Source organism: Apis laboriosa, unplaced genomic scaffold (assembly GCF_014066325.1).
Source record: "Apis laboriosa isolate Shangri-la unplaced genomic scaffold, ASM1406632v1 scaffold170_cov151, whole genome shotgun sequence".
Taxonomy (NCBI): Eukaryota; Metazoa; Arthropoda; class Insecta; order Hymenoptera; family Apidae; genus Apis; species Apis laboriosa.
The window spans coordinates 317,201-341,547 of record NW_025222134.1 but is presented as its reverse complement, the minus strand read 5'-3'; the positions used below and the strand labels follow the sequence as shown (position 1 = coordinate 341,547).

Here is a 24,347-nt window from a genome sequence, read left to right as displayed (position 1 = left end):
GAGATTCTTATTAAAGAAATTCATATGATCATACCTTATTCAATTTTTTACATTGAATCATCTATTGCACTTAAGATCTATCTCTTGGATTTTTGATACAATTTTAACAAGTTGATAGCTAATATAATTGTTTTATCGCTTAAAGGCAAAATTTTTCATTGGACAACCAAGCAAAGCAAATTGAGATCCACACACCTATTTCAATATCAATCATTCCAGTCACGGGTAACCGATGATTATATCGAAGGAATGATACCGTTACATAATTCGGATCTCGAAGAAAGACTCTTTACATAATCGACTATCACTTAAAAATGGCAAACGCAGCCATCGATGTTAATTGCACGCATGTAATACAACCAGTTATGCAAGTATCGTGTATTGTGCATATAATAAATTAATAAACTCGAATCGGTGAAATGTTGATTCATCTCTGTTTAAATTATAGATTATCCTAGGATTATCCTATGAACATAGAAAATTAATAGATAAAAACTATAAAAATTAATAAAAAGAAAGAAATAAATTGGCAAATATCAAATTTCAGTCTTCTCATCTCAAATAAAAACAAATTCTCACATAAAAAATTACAAAAATAATAGTATTTTATAAATTTTGAGGATCTATAATATATCCTAAAAATTATTATAAGCTATTAGATTAAAAAATATATAATTTTATTTAAAAAAATTATTTTAGAAAAAAAAAAACTAACTTTATAAAATTATACTTTTTTTTGAAATCTTTTAATATATTATGAATTACAATTAATAAGATTTGGTATATGTTTATTCTAGATGTCTAGAAACGACAACATTTTACCAAGTACAAATTAATAAATCTTTTTCAAATTTACTCTGTCAAAGAGTATCACCACGTGCGGGTACACGTGACTTCTAGACGCGTCCCTAAAGCGATTCGTGGTAGTGGGTTGCTCAATAAATTGCCGTGGTAGGCACGTTTTCTTCCACGAGGTGTATGCGAGAAAGAAGCACGGTAATGAGGCGGGGGCAATGCGTACCCTGGAGACGTTAAACTACAGATTTAATTCCGTTCTTGCAACAGAAAGTCTGAATTACCAAAGTGTCCAACTCTTTTATGGAAAACATTTACGAAATCGATTGCTATTAATTTGTTTCACTTATCTTAATTACTTCTTGAAATTAAAATATCTCTTGAATTAATAGTTTGAAGTAGTAATATAACAAAGTCTTCTTTAAAATAAAATATGACCAGATTAATTAAGACATATGTATATCTTAAAAACCTTTGACCGTCAAATTAGAATTCTTTAGAAATTTATTTATAATCTTGATTATTTTCAATTATAATAATATATATATATATTATAATTTCTATCTAAAATATTTTCTCATATAATAAACGGTTTTTAATTAATTTGACATAGTAGATTTATGTTATTCATTATTCACAAATATTAATTAATAAATAATAATTAATAAATTTTTATCAATATACATTAATTTCCTTTTTTCTTTTTAGTTGTTTTTAAGTTTCATCTGTTAATAATATACTTAATACAAAACTCCTAGAGTTTTCAATTGCACTTGTTCTATGTCTTTTTTTATTAGTGATCATTTCTTCAAATTCCTAGTAACAGCTTTATTCTCGTCCAGCATCTGCACGAACCAGAAAAGATAATTGGTCAATCAACGTATCGAGGTTTACAGATTATACGTTCCCTAGTTATTTAGAAGATACCGTCCTTAAGATATTTCTTACGATTCGGTTCGTTGACTAGGTGTCTCGTAAGCAGGAAATATCAATGTTTTTTCTGTATTTTCTTGACCGAGGTTTCAGTTAAAAATCCCACGGAAGAGCCGTGATTTATATCCTGCTAGGTAACGTTCTGAAATTGCTTGTTTTGCTATCTTATTTCAAGAAATAGTTAATAAAAAATAGTAGATATACTATATAAAAGAAATATATCCTGTTTGTGATTGATAAACTTTTTTTTCTTTTTTCTTTATAATAAAGAAAATTGTATATTATTAGAAGCATTTTAATTTAATTTATTTCTGTATATTATTCTGTATGTGTATTATTATGAATAAATTTTATATTTTATAATAATTAATAATTAATAATTAAAGAATCCTTATTTAAAAAATTCTTATTTATAAATGATCAAAAAAATACAAATAGCTAGTAGTTAAGAGTTCAATAGTTATCTCATCTCAATGCCAAAAATGTTAAATGCTTTCTTTGACATAATATTCAATAATATTTTATTTTTTCATTTATATTAGCAATGAATAATAAATATAACTTTTTAAAATATTTAATTATCTTCACTATATAGTTTAACAATTTACATTTGATTTAATATAAATATAAATTCTAAAAATCATAATATCATAATCATTTGTAATAAATATCATAATATAAATGACTTCTATAAATGAATCAGACAAATTTAAAATGAAATATCTATATATATATATATCAACAATTATATATATAACTTTTATATTGAATAACACAATAATTAATGAGTAGAAATCATGTTTGTGAATAAATGTCTTTGAAATGAAATTACTATATAATATCAATTAACAATGAAATCTTTGCTCTGAAAATATTTTAATGATTATGATATATTACTGTTCTTTGCCTTCACCTTTATCAAGTAAGTAGACGACCTTGACCGTGATACATCTATAACTTAACTGATGTTAGCTTATTTTTTCTTTTTTAACTATTCATATCTTCTTTTTTTTACTCATTATTGTAGCTTCTTTATTGTAGTTATAATCTTAACTTTTTCAAATAACATAACAGGTATCATACGATCTGTCACATGATATGTGATATGTCACATGATATTAAATCTCTAGATATTATGCTATAATTCATTATACAATATAATTCAGTTTAATGCGTTTGTCTATGACTTTTTTCAAAATTATTAATTATTATTTATTAATTATAAATATAAATAATATACTTATATATTTCACATATTTTAGAATATTACCACAGCACTTAAATTATTCTCTTAATCCTGAAATACTACTTATTGATAAAATAGTCACGCACCAAACAATACAGCATGGTTTCGACAAGCAGTCTGTCTCACAGGCTAATGTACACGTAATAAAAATCTTTAATCCACAAAGATCGCAATGCAATGCGTGTCGATTGTTTGTGCATACAATGAATGCAGAATACACACAAGTATTACCATTAATTCGCGTTCTTTTGGAATTTACAACACTTCTTACGGTTACATAAAACTTAACACTATATCCTGGTACTTGCGTATACTTTCACGATCAGTTATGTAGAAATGATATAATTCTTCCAGAGACAGGATGCTATTACCATGTGCTATTTCTTGTATATATATATATATATATATATATATATAGTACTCGTAAATACGAAATAATCATAAGAAAACAATATTGTATAATTTTGTTATAACAATCGAAAAATAGTTTATTCATGTCATTTTCACACTCAGACATTAAAATATATTAAATAGCATTTATGAATATTGTTAATAATCTAACCTCCGTAGTGAAAATATTTTCTTTATAATTTATTAAATTTTCTAGAATATAAAATAACCTCTTGCAATTGGAATTACATCTAAGAGAATTATATAGAAAAATAAATTTTTTAAAAATTTCAAAAAATTTCTCCATTATCAAGAATCATTAAACTATATATATATATATATATATGAATTACTTACATATCTATTTTCCAAAGAATATAAATATATACATATATATTATCTATTCATATAAATAAAATTTTATTGTATTTAATTATAAAAATCCAAAAACTTACATGTCTTGCAACAGAAATTAGGAATGAATGTTAAATTAGGATGAAAATTATATCTTTGGGATATTTGTTGCTTGAATACTCATATTTCATTAGACTGTATTTCAGAGAACATCATGAGAAACAATTGACTCATTCCATTCATAATCTACAGCGATCACCTCTACAGTAAACAGACTGGAAAGTGGTCAATTATTATTCCGACAAAGTGATCAGACAGGTGGAGAAATAACGGGATGCGCTATTGGAATTTAGGAAGGCAGGAGGCCTCAAACTATGGTACATATCTCTACCTCTCATTCTTTTTCTTTTTTCCTGTTTTTTTTTGTCTATTATATAATTAATAAGTGTATGCACCAATTCTATCATCCCCCATTTATGAGCATTTAAATGCTTTATTATACTTCATTGATTGTAAGAAAATTCTAGTTTCTGTTGGACAATAAAGATATATTCAATGATTTAATAATTTTCAAAAATTAAAAAAAGATTAATTGAATAATTGAATTTTAAATAATTATTAATTATACCTGAAGCATAAACATATATATTTTCTCATCTTAGCTAAGAAAGTTTATCGCAAAATATATCATTTTTTCATATTTTCACTTGTGATATCATATGAAATCGAATATAGGTTAATAGCTGAACAGGGCCATCACCGAAGTAGGTTCACGACTTAGTCTGCACCATCATGCAATTATTGAATATCATGCACCACGCCGTTCGTTTGGAAACGAGTTTTGCGATTCCATTTGGAGGTCCTATTCTACACGCAATAGAAATACCGGTTATATTAAAGGAAATGCTCTACATACCTGAGCGGAAAGAGGCAGAGCACATCAAGGATCAACGTGCACTGAATATTTAAACAAGCAATTATTCACGCATGGATAAATCAGCCTTAATTCGATCTTCTTCGTTTCTTTCTTATAATATATATATTCTTATAAAGTATCATAAAAGAATAATTTCTATATTGAAATTTATAAGATATATATTTTTTTTCCAGTTGCTCTTAATTTTTTATGTTTCTAATATTTATTGTAATATTTCTATATTTGGAAGGTATCAAGATTACTGTTGGATAAAATTTTCGTGAAAGTTGATATTATTTAACGCAATTCCATGTATTTTCTCTTTCCTCGATTCTTATCAACTATAATTAAATTAACAAAAAAAAAATAGAAAATAATAATAATTGATAAATATTAAAAAAATAAATAAATTTCACATTTGTATATAGATTTTGATAAATTTACGAATAAAATCCTTTCACTAGATAATTTAATAATTTTCTCGACGTAGAGGGCCGAGAAATCGAGATCGTATTGTCGAGAACGAGGTATATCGATCAGTGAATCAGTTGCAAAACTATCTATTCAAAGAGAAAACACTATTTTCACAGCATACAGTCTTTCCAGAAGCTACTTTTCTAATACTCGTTCTCTTTTTTTCATTTTTTTATTCGTTCTTACTTTCCCGCAAATTGTTCGAGAAATCTTAGACTCTTGCAAAATCAAACATTCACTATGAATCACAAAATTCCATGATTCTTTTTTTTTTTTCGATTGAAGATTTGCTGAGTCAATCACTCAACAATTGATCGTTGATATCTTTTTTTTAATCTTAATTTTAATGATACTATATCAGAATTGCTTTAACTTGAATTTAAAGATAACATCGAATTATGTTTAAATATGAAATAAATTACAAACTTCCAATTGAATTGATATTAGTACTACTTTGAATATAATATCAATATAATTATTGATAGAGATTCAATAGAAAAATAATTATCTATAAAAATTAATTTTAATTAGAAATAAAAAAATTTATTATAATAAAAATTCCCATATGGAATAAGAATTTTAAAAACATATAGATGAAATGGTCAGATGACAACACGAACCTAACCTCTTCACTATTCGACTTTTAGGAAGTCATAAAACACCAATAACCTCAAGGTGAAGTTTCTTTTGGATTCGTCAAACTTTCTCCGTTTTCTCTCCTTTTTTTACTTGGAGATTCTATTTACTGAATAGTTAAGCACAAACGATAATAAAAATATTAATCATAACTACTCTTTCTATCTATAATATTAAAGCCATTTTATTATTATTATTATTATTAATAAATATAAGCCTCAATTTGCCATAATTATCACATTTACTACATTTCTAAATATTTTTTTTTAAAGAGGAAGACTTTCTTCCTTGATATTCAAAGACAACAGATATAAAATATTTGTGTTTGTATTATGTAAATGTGAGATCGAAACGATCACAGATCGATTACTTTCAGATATCAGTTTACACCAGCTCCATTGATGCGGAACATAATTAAGTGGAATGAAATATTGATAGATTTGAAAAAAGTGGCGCGTGTTCAATGAAGCACATTGAGTGGAGATTTCTAGCTTCGTCTCTAGACGACTATCGATAACCGTCGTGAAACTTACTATAGAATCGATTGTTACGATACCAAGAAAGTTTCTATTACTATCGGCCACTGATCGATTTGCGATAACAAATCACGATTGGTTTGTAGCAAAGTGAATGATGGGAAATATGTGGGAAAATAGGCCGCTATTAAGATCAACGAACACTTCCCAATCAAGAAGAAATAATATTAAATCATCTAATACAATTAAAAATATAATTTTTTAAACGAAGCTCACTATTAAAAATTAAAATTAGATCAATTATTTGTTCAGCTAAAATTAGCTTGCTATAGTTAATTTTTTTTATAATTAATCGATATGTAATAATATATGAATTTTTAATTTGTAATTTTGAAAGGAATAATATATTCTTTATGAATTATATTATTGAGTTAAATATGTCAGTCTACAATTTTTATAGAAATTGAAATTATTTTCTCCCTAGGATCTCTAGGGTTATTTCTAACTTAAAGTTATCTAGTATTATTATCTAGTTATCTAGTATTATTATCTAGTATCATTTATCATATACAATTTGAAACTAATTTTTATTATTTGTTTTTATGAGATTATTAATGAATCTTTATTCAGAATTAAATGATATAACAATAATTAAATCAGTTTTGTTAAAATTCTATTAAAATAAGATTGATAATTTCATATTGTTTCATAACTTTTTATATATATATTTTCATTATAGATACGTATTTAATATCAATATTAAATTAATATCAATTATTATGTGTATTATGTGAACATTTTCAAAGACAGTTGATTCAATAATAAAATTGAATACATCTTTAATTATTTTGATCTACATAACTTATAATTGGAGTATAAATATGCCAAACACGTGCAAATCATTTAGATGAGTCACAAAAGATGAAGAAGAATGAATTAGCTCTTTTATACTCTTCTCTTTTGCGTTATGTAATTAGTGTATACAATAATACAGTATAGTAATCAAGCTTCAACCTTATACATATTATATATAACATTATATATTATACATATATTTGTACTATTACATATAAACATATGATATGCATATTTTGTGATATTACGTATCTTTTAATGATTATTATACAAAGGAATTACTATAACATTTTTTATAACTGATTATTTTGCTACTTCGTTTTTTTAAATAATTGTTTTGATAATATTTAATCCATATTTTTAATTCTAAATATATGCACACAAAAATAAATAGATATTTGACACATGAATTAAATATCTATTTGTTAATTGTAATTAGCGAAGAAAAAATTGTTATTAGAGATTTCTCAAAGACCTTTCTCAATCGATCTCACTCTTGTTCGCCTTTTTCCTTTTCGTTCTTTCCTCCGTTTATGAGCAAATTACATAACATACGATTATGCAATACGCGTAATACCAAAGAAGACGCGATTGCACTTTGCCAATGCACTCGGTTCTTTTTATTCTCTCATATATTGCCTTTGAGTAATTGTAATGGTGATACTCACAAGGTAATACTTTTCAGTGTTAATAACTACCAATATTATACATTCTGAAGAACATTCGACGCCATAATTAAATTCAATTTCCTTTTTCCAAATGTCTTCCAATGATTATCACTTTTGAATAGAAATTTATGGTAAGACAAAGACTTCTTAAACCATTAATAATCAGGAATCAATTCTTAAATATTATTTTAAAAGATACACTGTTTTTTCATTAAAGATAATATTTTTTAGCGTTAAAATGACCAATACTATCCATTTCAAATAATATATGATGCGATCTGGTTCACTGAACATTGAAAAAACTTTCTTGTAGAAAAGAAACAGGTTGCCATCGCTGCATGAAATATAAGCATTCGCAAAACTATTTATTGAACCATATCAACTAACGTAATTGTTGTTTTGTGACGTAAGGAGACAATTTTGTGAAATTACAATATTTAATCTAATAATAGTATTAGGATCAATCCATATAATGCGATTAATCGCACTTTACGATTTTTTCATATTTTTTTTTATAAACTTTTTTCCTCTATTAAGTTAATATTTTTGTAATTAATATATTTGCTTTTATGACATATAGTTATAATAAGACATATATTTCTATTAAGAAATTCAGATTTATGATATTATAATTGTATTAATTTCACATTAATTTTTTAAAATAATATCTAGCAGATTCTCAAACTTTTATTAGAATATTACAGATACAGATTAGTTATAATTTCTTTATTTTCCAATTAATGTAAATTTATTTAAATTCGTGGATTTTCTTTCTTCAATAGATTCCCTGGTGAATTGTATTAGTTTTTTCAATTTGTAAATTATTCACATTGGCACATATCTTGCCAATCCATCCGTAAAAAATAAATCCACATTCATTTCTTACGTGTAACGTGTTCTGCTTGGTTTCTTTAAATGAAAGTAACAGAAAATGCTTTATAGAAAATAAAATACGCCATAGATTTATATAACTCCCGGCAGTCGGTGAATCAATAATAACGTTTCAAGCATTCGTTTTTCTCACTGTTACAATTGAATATGAAATTGTAGCTACACTGAGAATCGGATTTGCAATTTTAAACGCCATTTATATCACATATAATCTTTCAGCTCTATAAATAGTTGGTATTCCTTTCTCCATATATTTGTTGAAACATATTTGTATCTGATGTAACTAATGGAAAAAAAATTATATAAAAATTCCACAAATTACCACATTTAAATCCAATTTGCAGCATGACATAATATTGTTGCAAAATATTGCATATAAATATTATAATGTTGCAATATTATAAAAAAGACAATCACAATGTATGCGTATATAGATATCATACTGAAAATAAGAATTTATTTTTGTCTTATTTTGGCTATTGTACTCTAAATATTCTTTATTATACACAGTTTTGTTGCATACTTTTGATGGGAACAAATATTGACAAAAAATTATTTTTGTTACATCCACAAACTTTAATATGATCTTTAATATGATCTTTTATAAGTAATACTGGAATGCTATTTTAACAGGTAAAAACTATTTATTTCTTTTATGTTCTTAATTTATTAAGCTTTTGTGAAGCAGGAAATGGCAGGTATTGTTTTAAGAAGACGATAATGCACTTACATAACTTCCATTAGTAACTTGATCGTCACAGAATGTTTCTCTGGGAACTCGAATACATTGTACAGATATGTTTCTCAAAGTTCTTCCAGACTACTAAGTAGTCATAAGAAACTACATAACTGAGAGCTAATTAAGTTTTTCATCGTCAATCTCAATATTGATTCAAATTTTTGTTTTATAAATTTCAAAACGTGTCTATTTTCAAATCTTATTAATAAACATGTCTTCATTTGACAATATTTGCATTTTCCATATGAATGATATTTTCATGATATTTTCATCTTCCATAAAATTATTTATAAGTAAAATACACATATTTGAATCATTAGATTCATGTAACAAGCTTGTAAACAGCATAAGAACAATTGACATCTACATATTTCTTAGTCTTCAAACAATGACACCTACGCGATTTATTAGCATACATTTTAATCTCAGACGAATCATTATTCTCAATGCGTTGCTCTTGACCTTCAGATTATGATCGCTATACTCATTGAAATAACCAATGAGATTATTATTTAATGTTTGCATGGATTGAATTCTAATTGAATTTCATGATAAAAATGTAACTCTAACATTTTTCATGCAAAATATTAACTCTCAGATGACAATAATTAAATCAAAAATGACTTATTTTAGAAGATTTAATTTTCGTCATTCAATTAACGTTATCAAAAAAGATCAAGCTTTAATTAAGAAAATAAAGATTATTTAAAAAAAATTATTTGATATTGACACGAAAAAGTTAAACAGAAGATGAAATCAAGACACCCAGTAGATCGATTCTGAACCAGTCATCGATATGCGGATAACCAGCCACATTTAAGCTCGAGATCGAACTCATGAGGGCAACGCCCCAAGTGGCCTTGCTCGCGACCTCCTCTGGAGAGAGCTTCTCCAGAGGCTGCTTGTCGCATCATGCGTGCGCATTACATGCACACTTACTTATTAGAAATGATTATGAGCCCATCTGATGCATAATAGAAGAGCAATGAAATCGTCAAGATTAGAAAACTATTGCCACAGGCATTAGAAGAATTATCAAAGATTCAAGAATTCAAAAATTTAAAATAAATATTTTTAAAAACTTAAAATATATTATATAAAAAAAATAATAGTAAAAAATATGTATATAATAATAAAAAACAATAAAAGAATTCAGAATAAATGAAGAGAGGCATAAAAGAATTTGAAAATGAAAAGAAATTGAAAATGAAAAGAAATTGAAAATGAAAAAGAGAACTAAAAGAGAAACTTGAAAGTAGAATTAAAAAATAAAGTGTAATCCTTAATAGTAGATAATATAAATCAGTAAAATGATTCTTAATAATAATAATATAAATCATTAAAATGAAATTAAAGAAAACATAAAAAAAAATTTTAAAATAGAATTTTAGAATTGGAAGAGATCTGAAAGATTGATCAAAGAACAGTGATTAGAAACGTTTAAAGAAAAGAAAAAAATAATAAAAAAAAATAAATAAATAAAGTAAAAAGAAAAAAAAACAAACTAAGAGAAGATGTACTCATCATGAGAATATTATAAATATTTCTAAAATTTATTTTTCTTTCCAATATATCTCTATTACTATCGTTTTCAAAGGCAGGTTTCTTGATAACTAATGATATGGAATTGGATAGCCAAACACACTAAGTAGAAGAATAGTAGATAGTAGAAGGATAGTAGAAATAGTAGCTCAGTAGATTGAATAAATATTGGAATTTTAGATATTACCTGATTGCATTTAAATAGAAGACAAAAATATTAATAAAGTCAATTTTCTGATTTTCTTAATAATTATTACATTGGATGAATAGAAAATATTTGAATAGTCAGATAATTGATCATAATTGATAATTGATTTTAAATCTTGCCATGATAAGTTTATTATTTTAAAAATGTCGATATTATCGTCATGCAAATTATTTAAAAAAACATAAAAAAAATTTTAAAATAGAATTTTAGAATTGGAAGAGATCTGAAAGATTGATCAAGGAACAGTGATTAGAAAAAAACATTAATTATTATAAAAAATGTTCACTAAAATTCCCTTCAATTAAGAAAATTATGTTTACATCTTCATCATTAAAAAAAAATTTCTTATATGCACTTAACAAATATTAAATCCAAATATAATTTATCTTCAATTATATATATTATCTTTAATTATTTTTTTGAGAATTATTTCAATTATAAAATTAGAATTAATTTATAAATTATAATTAAAAATAGTTCAACATATTTCCTAATGAAATTAGTGCATATGCTTATACAAGTTGTTTAGACAAGGATTTCCTCTTTCCCATAATATGAATTTTTCCTGATTTAGTCCTGTGCCAAGAATTATGCAAACATTCAATTTGTAACACTTCTTTGAGGAAATAAAAATCTTTTTCCTCATTTTTTTTTCAACGTTTGAAGTCTTTGCTTGTCAGTAAGCAATTTTTACTTTTACTTTGGGCTAAGTAAAAAAGAAATAGTTTCTTCAGCCACTCTTCTTTTGCAACATTCATTAGTCAATTCAAGTGAAGGTAACATTACCATTAATAATTTAGCAAACTAGAAATCATCATTATGATTTTATGAATTAGTTTCTTCATCAATAAATTGGTTATTTTACATGTATTTTGAAAATCATCAAGATTTCAAACATCACTTAAGTTTAATCAGACAGCAACAAGTATTGAATTAGTATAAATCTACTAATTTTCATAGTCTAGCTATATTAGCTTTTTAATTCTGAATTATTAAATGCGTTTCTGAAACATAGTTGAAGATTTTAATTATAGATTTTAATTATTTCTTTTTTATAAAGACATCAATTATATCCAAGTATAAATTAACTATTAGAAGAATCAATCAAGTTCTGTAATATTTATAGCAGGTTTACCTTGAAAACTAAAGTGAAGATTCCTTCCATCTATTTTTAAGATTAATAGAAGTTGAATAATAAATATTGAATTTCAAAAATTATTATAAGCATGAAGAGTAACAGTTACTCTATAATTATTAATTTGAAATAAATTTGGACTTAATTAATAGCCACTATGTGCGTGTTTGTAAGCTTGGTTTTTACTTCTCTTGCGAGAAAGTGGACTCGACTGGCTCGTAATGTTAATCTATATCGCACTTCTCCACTCCCACAACTTTCGTTCTCCAATTTAAAGTTACATAATGATAGTATAATAAGAAATTCTTTATAATCAAAAAACCACTCAAATTGTTAATACAGAGAAATCTTCATCACTCTTTATCAAATTATGAACTTTTTTCGTGTGATAATACATTGTACTTAAAATTACTTTTTATGATCTATTTGAATGATCATAAATGAATAGATTCAATAAAAATCAATTTTTTTTTCTTTTAATTAATGTTTTCAGTTTTATCAAATTCTAACTTACAATCTTTTCTTTTAAATCCCAAAATGAAAATGGATTACTTCAGCCATCTGACAAGATTTTGACTTACCTGCAACAGAGAGAATAAAATTATTAATAACTAATATATTCAAATACTAAAATATCATTATCATTTAACTTTGTTCCAAGTTTCTTATTCTAAAGCCTTCTATCGTAAAAAAAAAAGGCAAGAATAAGTCCGGTTAATGATAAGATGACTAAAAACAGATTGATTTATGAGAATCGTGTGCATTCGTTGGTTGCATCAACAGAAATCGGGTAAAGCCTTTCATGTAAAAAGCGCAACAATGCATTCCTTGCACGCAATTCTGTTCGAAATATTACGTAAAAAATTAGAATTCATGCGAGTCAATGATGCGAATCAATGATATGAGTCGATCATAAGAAGTAAAAAAAGTATAAGGGGAATAGTCAGTAAACAACTTTCTTCGTAAAATCGAAGAAATGGCTTGGAAGGAAATTACGAAGACGGAAGTTGTGCTCGTTTATCGAATAGAATCTTTCGCTTAGTGGGAAGGAATAATAAGATTGTCAAAGATTAATAGGATTATAAAGAATATTCGAGGAATCCAATGAAAACCAACTATATTCATTAAAAAACCTTCGAAGCAAACCACTATTATGAAAAATTGCAAAAACGAAAAATATAAGTTAGGTTAGATTAATTAAAACAACCATATTACGCCCTCTACCGTACTGCGTCGCAAGTTGGAAAGCCAAAGATTCTTGAATAAGCCGTTAACCTAACCTTATTTTTTTGTCGCATTAAAGTAAATATCTTGTTCTTCTAATTTTATCTTTCTTGTCAAAATTCTTCAATATATATTTTTAAATAAAATCAATGAATAATTGAAATCGATGTAATATTGAATTAATAATACAATACAATCTTTTTATTTATCGAAGAAGCGATGGATAAAAATGCTATGAAAAAATGTATGAAAAAATTGATATCCGATAAATAATATCCACGAATCGAGATATGATCCACTCATAATGGACACCATGTATATCGCTACGGAGATAAATTCATCGAAGCAACGAAACATGATACTGCAATTATCCAGTTCAATAATACGTTTATTATTTCTTGGAATTCGCCATGGTGACATGTGTAGCGAATCACTTTCTAGAATTCTGTCTCGAAAAATATTCTTTTCGAAGTTTCAATACTAAGCTATTATTAGAAAATGTTAACTCAAAATGTTATCAAAATTTTTCTGAAGAGATTCTCCTAGTATTGTTCGATGACAATATAGTCATTTACCAATTAGTCACTAGAGCCTCATATACGTCTTCTCTTTGAAATAGAGAATTTAGAATACGAAAATTTAAGTTCATTTATTTTGCGAAATTCTTTATTTAAATAAATTTTTATAGCAATAAAATTTGTTTCTAATCCAACAGTATCACATAAATGCATAAATATCTCTATATGTAATACATGACCAATATCCGGCCGATTCTCATCGCACACAAAAGAGAAAGTTACGAATACTATTGTTTCTCGCCATTAATAGTCCATGGTAAATTATATAACGAGTTCTTCCACCAATTAACACTTCTATAATATAATTCTTGCTTGTCGATTGAACATTTTCGAACCTGAATATATTGTAATTAAAAGCCTTAAGGATTTTTATTTATCGTTAGCAACTTGTGTTATATTAAGATACCAAATATATTAAGAAAAACCGGTTATTACGAATTTTACTATGTATTTATATTTGTACTAAAATAATAGTATTAAAATAATAGTTTTCTTTTTTAATTTAAAAAATAACATTTCATAAAAATAACAATTTCAACTCTCGTAATTTTTATATTTTTAATTTCATTATTATTCTTGACTTAATTACCAGAATTAAAATAGCATGTATAATGGCTCTATTGTAACCATTAGGAACTTCGTTGAAATATCATAATCGAATATGTGTATATATAATCTGTAGACACAAAGAAATTAACAAATATAATAATTATAATAAAGGCAATAAGAAGTTAAATAAGAACAAGGAAACGTGTGTACTATAAAAGTCATTAAGATCATTCTTTAGGCATAATTCCAGTTCGTGACATAGATAAAAGAAAAAGAAAACAAGGAAAGACAATAAGAACTTGTCACAAAGAAACCATAATCTTTCATACAATAATAATCGTCATTCGAAAATATAAAATAAACTCGTGGCAAAGCTGGCTTCTACTGAACGCAAGTTGTGTTGGTTTCAATGTCGACGAGACTCCGGGGTCCGATTGCATCACAATCACGATTGCAAAACTTGGCTAGCAACCTTGCAATGTCACCACCTTTTTTTTTTTTGCTTCCGTTCATTTTGTCTCTGATTTAGATTTTGTGAGGATTATTCATTTATTTAATTCTATGAAATCAATATTACATAGTAATACTCATCTTGAGTTGATGTAAACTGGGCATATCTAGTTAATCTTTAAGATAATCTTAAGATAATCTTTAGGATGATCGATACTTTAAATATAAAGATTCATTTCTTTATATTTTCTGCTTAAATAATTATATTAATTTTTAATTATATAAATATTACTTATATTTCTATGAATTAGATTTTAAACTTAAATTAATTAGAATTATTTTTTCTTAATTGCATTAAAATGGAAAATTTCTGATTAAGATTTAATAAAATGATTCTAATTGATTAAATAATAAGTTAAATAATAAATAAATTGTTTATCTTTAATTATATCACAGATTGATTATAGAAATAATTATAAAATGATTTTAGTTGATTGAGTTTAATAATAATTCTTTTTTAATTTAAGTCATTTAAGTTCTACAGAATTCATTTTATCATATTTTATCAATTTTATGCTTTTAGAAATTCCATTTGATTTATGATTCAGGTATAAGCTTTGTATGATATATTGGATTTCATATATTTCCAGGAAAAGATGAAATATGTCTAGAACATATCTAGGAGAAGGTCGTCGACGAATGTCATCACCTGTTCTGCGCATGTTGCATCTTTAAACGATCGTAATTGTCATTCCAGTGACGCAAAGTGATCTATAGCATTATTTGCGCACGATCAGGGTCGTGGAAAGAGATAATTTATTCCACGATGCAGCATTTTGTAATGTATGTTTGCATTAGCATACAAATAAATTAGTTTCTAAACTTTAAAGATATTTTAATTTTCTTTATTAAACTTTTGTAATATATAGATATTAATTATCATATTAAAATCTTAATTTATTTATTTTATTAAAAATAAAAGTAAAATTTTTATTTTTTTAAATATAGAAGAAAAGTTAGTTATTTTTCAGAATTCTAATGATTTTTAAAGAATTAACCTTAGAACAATTAACCTTGAAACTCTATTTTTATAATATATTTATTCTACAAAAAATTGTTTTTGACTTCTAATACCAAATTTAATTAAATATTTATATATGACAGCACTTAATTTTGTGAAAATTTTTTATGAAAAAAAAAAAAATAATTTAAATTTAAAGTTTTTCAAAGAAATTACTGAGAAGAATCGAAGAATCCGATAAAAGATGCAATGAGAATAAATGGTACGTGACACATAGGAATAAAAATTTCTACATAACTATAGAAAGTGTATCCTCGTAAATCCCTGAAGTTTATGAATCACGTTAGAAATATTTTCGTTTCGAAATATTCGATTCGAATTGATTGCATAACTTATTTTCAATGAAGTATTTTAATTACGATAGAAAATTTTCCGGGAGTTTTATATGCCTCATTTATTGAATATTGAGTGAGATATACATGAAAATGCAAGTGAAGGAAGCACTTAAGATGACAAAATTAAAAACGACGTAGCTAATTTGCAATTAATATTAGCAAAAAATGAGATACATACATTATATAGCATACTCATAAATAAGTTATATACTGTTCATGTATATACGTTAATTACTAATATTTTTCATATATCTTAAAGATAATAAACTAAACAAAAAATAAAAAAAAGAATAATAATAATAGTAACAAAAAAATGTAGTAGTAAAAAAATGACAATAATCATTTTAAAAGTTTTATTTATAATAAACAGAACAGAGATAAGATAAAAATAACTATCAAAAAAAAAGTCATAAATCAAAGAATAATTACAAATATTTTCCAACTACAAGACAAAATCAACAAAGAGCTAAAAAGCGAGAGAAAGCTTGAAGACGCCGCAAAAGAAACGTCAAACAGGTATATGAGAAACAAGATCAAAGAGACCTTCAAGCGCACCATCTTTATTTCCTTTTCTCAGTTTCTTTCAGGGGAATATAACCTGCGAACGCCCTTGCCAGGAATGCAATCTCCGATCTTTCCAAGTTCGTTTCAGTAGAGCTGTTTCAGCCATGTTTGTATGCAGATGCGTATGCGCACGTACAGTCATACCAACAGTAGAACAATATCATGTAATAATACCGCCTCATCTTTTTCTTTATTCGCAAAAAGTTCTTTGATTTTTAGAAATTACGTTGGAATAATCATAAAATCAACATGCTTTTTTTTTACTATTTCTTTGAATGGAAAAATGATAGAAAATTGTTATTAATTAAGAAAAATGTAATCACATTAATTTAAATTAATTAATTTAAACTAAATTAATCTTAAATTTTTATTATTATTGTGGTCATTAGTTGGTTAGTGTCAATAACTATTGGTCATTCATTAGAAATATTGATCAATATTGTGATCAATATTATGAATATTAAAGAGAAAGAGAAAGAAGAAGACTTGTTTCAGATGTGATTGATCTTTCTATACAAAAAAATCTTTCAACATTTTTGACTCTGCTATAAGAAAAAATGTATATCGATAATTTTTTTCTCTTTTGAATTGACCAAGAACCGTCATTCATAAAATCATTCGACCAGGAAATTCGAGGAAGACTTTTTAACGATCCGTGGAATCTCCTTGGTCAACATAATTGATTGTGAACGACGACGACAATGAAGACGAACTAGAAAAGGATCAAAATGTTTGAACAAGTGGGCCAATTGATATGGTTCAAATGGCTAATTATCGAAGATGACTTTTAAGAGTATTAGTCACCGTTTTAAATGGTTATATCCCAAAACTTTTCCATGGATAATTCTAGAATCATAATAAAAAATAGCTCAGAAAGCGAATAAAAAATTTATCAAATAAAATTCATCAAATAATTGAAAGAAATTCTATCTATGTATATATTCTATGCTTGATACTACCTTATAAAGAATTCTAAAATTAATAGTCTCACTTGGAATTATAAGAATTAAGTTAATTATTATATTAAATATCCAATCTCAATTGTCATCATTGTTAATATTAATTTCTCATATCGCTACAATGTCACGAGGAAATAAATAAAAAAATAAAAAATAAAAATTAAATTTTTTACCAAAGTCAAAAAATAATCAGTGTTATTATAACAATTAACGAATTTAAACTTAAAAAAAGCTTAAAATCAAAATTTTAATTTCACAAGAATCGAAAAATCAGATTTCGACATCTATAATATTTAAATCGTTTCAAGACGCCCGGTATAAGCGGCCACGTGTACGGGATTTCTTGGAGCTTTCTTTACGGAAGAAAAGTTTGCTCTGTGGAGTGTATAAGGTCACTCAGGAGAACGTGCACGGGGCACCACGACTCACCTGAAAGGATCGTGTTTCATACCGTGAGCGGTGTATTACCGTACGAGCCCCGCGGACCATCGTTACGTCTTACGTTATTCTACGCGCGACGTGTTACGTGTCCGCGCAGCGTTAGCTACGAGCTGAACACGTCACGGAACGACTTTACGATTCAATTTCTCTTCTCCGAAGAACGGAACCCGGGTTTATTTTATTTTATGTAACCAATCACTTCCCTTGGACTTCGCTCTCAGAAATATTTCGCTTTCATAATGAAATTAATTTTTTATTTAAATTTGCCTATGAATATAATTTTTTCAATTTCTCCTTCATTTAAATTGAGAAATGGAGATATTCTAATTTTACAATTTAAATAACACACGTTCGTTCTCTCTATTCGGTTGAACTTTAACGTTTACTTTAAGAAGAAGCTAAAGGATTCCCCAAAAAAGTTTACAGAGATAAATTACTATCTCTAGAATTTTTGTTTCGGGAAACGATCAAGACTATTAATGCAATCAGAAATCGCAGGTAAAACCGGAGTGTTACGTTTACCACCAGGATGGTTATGTGCTTAACGATTATCCATCGCTAGAAGCGGTAAGAAGTACCAGCATTCCATGTGGAAGCCATTTTTTAACGGGGCAAATAGTTTTAGTCCAATGTTTTCTGGTGGAATAGTAGATCCGCGTTAGAATTGATAGTGGGGATAAACAAGGGAAAGAATGAGGAGTGAGCGCTTGGAACGTTGTTGCGTGCAACAAGCGAAACGAACTCGACACTCGTGAATTAATAATGTCCGTAGAACGAGCAAGAGAAAAAGAGAAGTCGATTTACCGTCAGGTGAACCGGGATGTAAACAGGATGCCGCAGCGAGAGAGGATAACGCGAGGACACGTCGCGCCGGCTGGCAAGGTCGTTGCCATCGGAGATTCCAGGCTACTCACCTGCAACTCTAAGATAGCTATGCACTTGCCTCAGAAGCATCCTTATCCTTGAATCTTTTCTATCCCAATAATTCTAAAATTTTAAGACTAATGCAAAATATAATTTTGAATCAACAACTTTTATCCTAACCTAACTTATGATATCATTCCAACGATATGAAATATGAATTAATTTTAATTTAACTCGTCAAAGATTATCATTAACTAGTTTCTTGAATCATAGCACAAGTGTTGTGCAATTAGAAATCGCTTTACAAGAGAGTACCTATAAAGTTCCAGGGGTGCCAATTATAAAAGAGTAAATGAGAATTTATAACTATATTTGGAAACTAGTTTTAATATGTCAAAAAGAGTCATCAGTTGGAGAAGAAATGTTTTTACTGCATTTATAGATATAGATTGTCCTCGCAAGGTCGATATCTTTTATCGAATGAAAAAACATTTGTTTCTATAGATTAATTAAGCCTGCGTTTCCATTTAACACGAATGAAATTAACACGCAAGAAAATATTGAAAAAGGATGTCATGAGGATATGTCAGAGTAGCAAGGTCGTTGTCACTCTGTAACCTAGGTTGTTCACATTCAAGGACCTTTCCACTCAAGTTTCATGAGCATATAATACCATCGTATCGATTCTAGAACGAGGGGCAAAGGTAAGTAAGCCGTGGATCTTTTGGAACTGGGTCAATCTAATCGAATGCTTCTTTGAAACATGAGAAACGTGACTACAAAGTGAGATACGAAGATTGTTTACTAGATTCTAGTTATTTTTTTCCAGCATTAGTTACTTTTTATCGGGCGAAATTTATAGCAAGATACACACATGCTCGAAATAAAATATCTCTAAATCCGTGAGATCAATTTGTTACAGTTTATAAAAATTACAAAATACATCAATTCTTCTCTTATTAAAACACATTGTTGCTAAAAATATCTATTCTCCTATTCTCAAGTGTGTTTTATATTTCACACAATCACAATCAGGGCTTCGTCAGAATAGAAGCATGACATAAGATATCAAATTTATTTTTACTTTCTTAATTGCTATAGATTTAATTATTTATAAAATATTAAATAATTTTATTTGTATATCCTTTTAAAATTCTTTCGTTTCCACTAGAGAGAAATGTTTAGACAGCATTCAAATCTATCTCGAATTTTATATTGAACATCACGAGTCATTAAATGTAAACTAAAATTTTTAAAATCTCCGATCCTCTGAAAGATAAGATTCCTAGCGCACGTAAAATCGCGTGAAAAAAGAAACTGCTTGATGTTTGTTCAAGAATAACGACCAATTAAAATATTCTTCGAAATAGTTGTTGGATATCTTACGATTTTCGAATAGATATTAAATTATCTATAATTAATTTATTTTCTTACTTGATTTAAAAATTTTGCAATAAAATGTTACAATTTAATACACTACTATTATTAATCGATAAATTATCATACAAGAAAACTCTATCATTATATTATTTTCTCCAAAGACATCAAATTTCGAAATGGCGTCAATATCACGACGATGAGAAATCTTAGGGAAATTTCTGTTTCTATCAATATAATGTATCTAGAACGGTAAATCAAGCGAGACGTTCATATCTGAGGGAATCCTCATATGTTCAACGATACCTTCACAGCTTCTGTTCGATTCTGATAAGGTAATTATTTTTCATTCGACGGCTGGTGACACACTTTTGCCAACCGATCATCCTGAAATCTCTTTTTCCACGGTGACTTTCGTGAAACTTTCTCGGGGAGATCTGATGCATTTTTATGAGCCGTGCGCTGCTCAGGATTCAATGATCGTCGTCAAGTGAGTCTGAAGTTCCTGATATGGATAGTATAAATATGGTACCCGGTTTTCTTGCCAAGGATAATTCTAACGATAGTATTCATCATGCATAATTTCATCATCTATCTCTTACATCTTGTCATTATGATTTTCATTGGTCCCGGATTATGCCCATAATTCTATATGTCTCTATTATTCGCCATAATTTCATTACCACAATTTAACATTCTAATTAGTTTTATTAATTATTTTATCAAATTATACAATCGTGATCATATAAAGTTTAGAAAAGCAATAGAATGGCAATAATAGTATTATTAATATATGTATGATATAGAATATTTCTTTTATCCTGAAAGAAGGATAATCTTTTAGTCAAGACGATTTCAATATCAATATAATATATGCATTTAAAATTTATTTTTTGATAATGAGATAGAAAAAATATACCATTACTATTAAGATTAAGATCTCAAGGAAAAATAAAGAAAAGATTTCTCCTTGTTCGTTTTTAATTACTTTAAGAACTAAATATTATTTTTGAAAATATATTCTTCAATCACCGATACTATCTTATTATTTATTTATTATTATTATTACTGTTAATATTTTATTTAGAATTACTTATATTTCTTTCCGATTTCCATCTGGTGAAAATTGAAGATAAGTTTCATTAACAGCTTCTTCCTTCCTGGCAGAAACAGAGGCTAACTTTCTTTCAACTTTTTCACCCTTCGATCATGTCCCAATCAGCTTTTTCTCTTCATCCGAGAGCCGTTTCTCCTCGGTTGGATAAGGCGACCACAGTTTCTTTTTTCCCGCTTTCTCCGTGTACGCTAAACATGACCCTGACCTCGAGACACCCGGCTATAACTGCGAGTTCATGATTAATGCTCGACTAGACAACATATCCGCTAATCAGAATCAATTGCAGTCACAAACACCAAAATGTTTTCCTTGTGATGTAAAGGATATTCTTTTAAATCAATATTAATTATTAGAATTATGACTTGCATTTATACATCGATAAACTTTGTATCCATTTGAATTAAAAATATTATTATATCTGTATTATATCTGTGAAGTCAAATAATAAAATTCATAAACTTGCTATGGAAAATTACTAGGTACTTGAATGTCACTATGATCATTTTTGAAGTATTTCTCTAGATTATTTCTCTAGATTATTTTTCTAGAAAATTTATTTCTCTAGATAATACAAATGTTACAAGAAAAAAATTCTTGAATTTCATTGGTTAATAAGCTAATATAAACAAATCTGTTTGATGTTAATTTTTTTATTTTCGCAAATCAATTTAACAACTTACGAATTATTAACCATGCATTAAGCAACGCGTAAATATTTTCATGGACTTTTTAATAATAACAATATATCATTGAAAAAAAATTCCACGTGCTTGTGGAATTGCTACTGGTTTCTGGGAAACCAAGCATCTTTCGTCCATTTCACGTTACTTTCTCCCTCCATTTCGTGTAAGAAAGTAAAAATGGAGAGCGATGTCGCCTTTCTTTCCCTCGGGGGAACCAGACTTTCCGTAGGGTGGCCTTAATGTTGGTTAATAAAGATGACTTTCTTAAAAGGGGTACCAGCTGCTCAAAAATTATATTTATGCACACAATTTCGATTTAAAGATATCATAACTTTCCAATATTTTTCACTGCGTCAATCCTTAATCATTATTGGCTAATTCTCTTAGTTTGTTATTTTAAAATATACATATATATATATATATACCCCCACAATTTATAACCATTGCTTTCCAATTTACAAGATTTTCTACTTTCTGAAATTAGAAATTCTTTTTACAATATTTTTAGTTTTTGTTATGCGTATACGATTTCTATTTTTTTTTCTCCTGATTAAATTTTACTAGTGCTTGATTAAACCTAATGTAAATCTAATTCAAATCTAAATCTAAACCTAACTAACTAATATCTAATTTCTAATAATCTAGTCAAAACTTCTTTTTATCATTTCATACTTGAATAAAAATAATCGTTCTTCTTTTCTATTTACATTATTATTTTTTAAGTCATAGTGATTCGATAGATTCGAATGATTATCTTTGAGATTTTCGATGGTGTTGGTATTGGTCGGATCGCGGTTAGTTGCGTTTATCGAAAGTAACCACGAGCTGAGCAGCGATTAACGTTCTCCAGTAGAGACTTTCAGATGATCGCCGACCGAGGACCGATCTGCAAGAAGCGGTCCAACGAGATCGGAGCGCGTCGGAGGCGAACGTTCAGTTCTCGTTGTGGAAAAACTGGTCCCCGCTAGACACATCGTTTCTTCTCGTCCAACGGTTTCGTTGTTGCTGGGCGACGTGAAATTTAATCTGTTTATCGGTATGTTGAGTATGACTTGAGTAAGAACTTTTATATTTTATGTTTCAATGAAAATGACAATGTTTAAGAATATCTTTAGGATCAAACATGCCAAGATAAGGTTTACATGGAATTTAGCATTTTTCTGATACTATCGAGATAAAGAGAGATATTACTGGAATATAGCATTATTCCACTACTGAAATTATTAATTCTATCTAATTCTATATAATCTTTTGGAAATTAGATTCATTTTATTAATTTGTTATCCATTCTTTGATCTTAAAAAAATCTTAAAAAAATTAAATTTGAAATACTAGATATAAATATGTTCCTAAGAGTTAATAATTTCTTATTTGTGCTCTCCAATGATATACAGACAGATAAAATATAATTTAGATTTTTTTTGAAATGACTTTTATATTAATAAGATTATTTTTCTTAAATTTTTTATACTATATTTTTATTTATATTATTTTTAATTTAACGATCAAGATAAATAATTTTACTCGTGTTAATTGTTAAAACTGTTCTCGATATAACTAAAGTCGTTTTTACAATAAAATTCATAAAACGGATTGAATAAATTAAGATGTGAAACTTTCATAAGTCAGCGTCCGATGGCCGCGAGTTAAAAAGAGATTAACTGAAAGCAACAGGTTGTAAAAATTCATGCAAATTGATGTAATAAGTTGTTTCACGCAAGATATTTCCTCGTTTCAATTGGAAAATAATTCTATGTCATGTTGTTTACCGGATAGAAGAAACTGATAATTAAGATAGCACAATACTATACAATTAAATATTTTTAAAAAGAGGATTCGTAATCTTTGTAATTAAAAACAGTTTTGG

At 27.1% G+C, this 24,347-nt stretch overlaps 1 protein-coding gene across 4 annotated transcripts in view; it reads right to left on the bottom strand.

The window, feature by feature from the left end:
* Nucleotides 1-24,347, bottom strand: part of LOC122711517 (cordon-bleu protein-like 1) — a 64,540-nt gene that overhangs the window by 15,011 nt on the left and 25,182 nt on the right. Inside the window, exon 2 of one of the 4 annotated variants that reach the window (XM_043930346.1) lies at nt 12,773-12,839. The exons of the other annotated variants lie outside the window; for them this stretch is intronic. The gene's annotated coding sequence lies outside the window, so the exon portion shown is untranslated. The remainder of the gene's footprint in view (nt 1-12,772; nt 12,840-24,347) is intronic. 4 annotated transcript variants of the gene reach the window in all.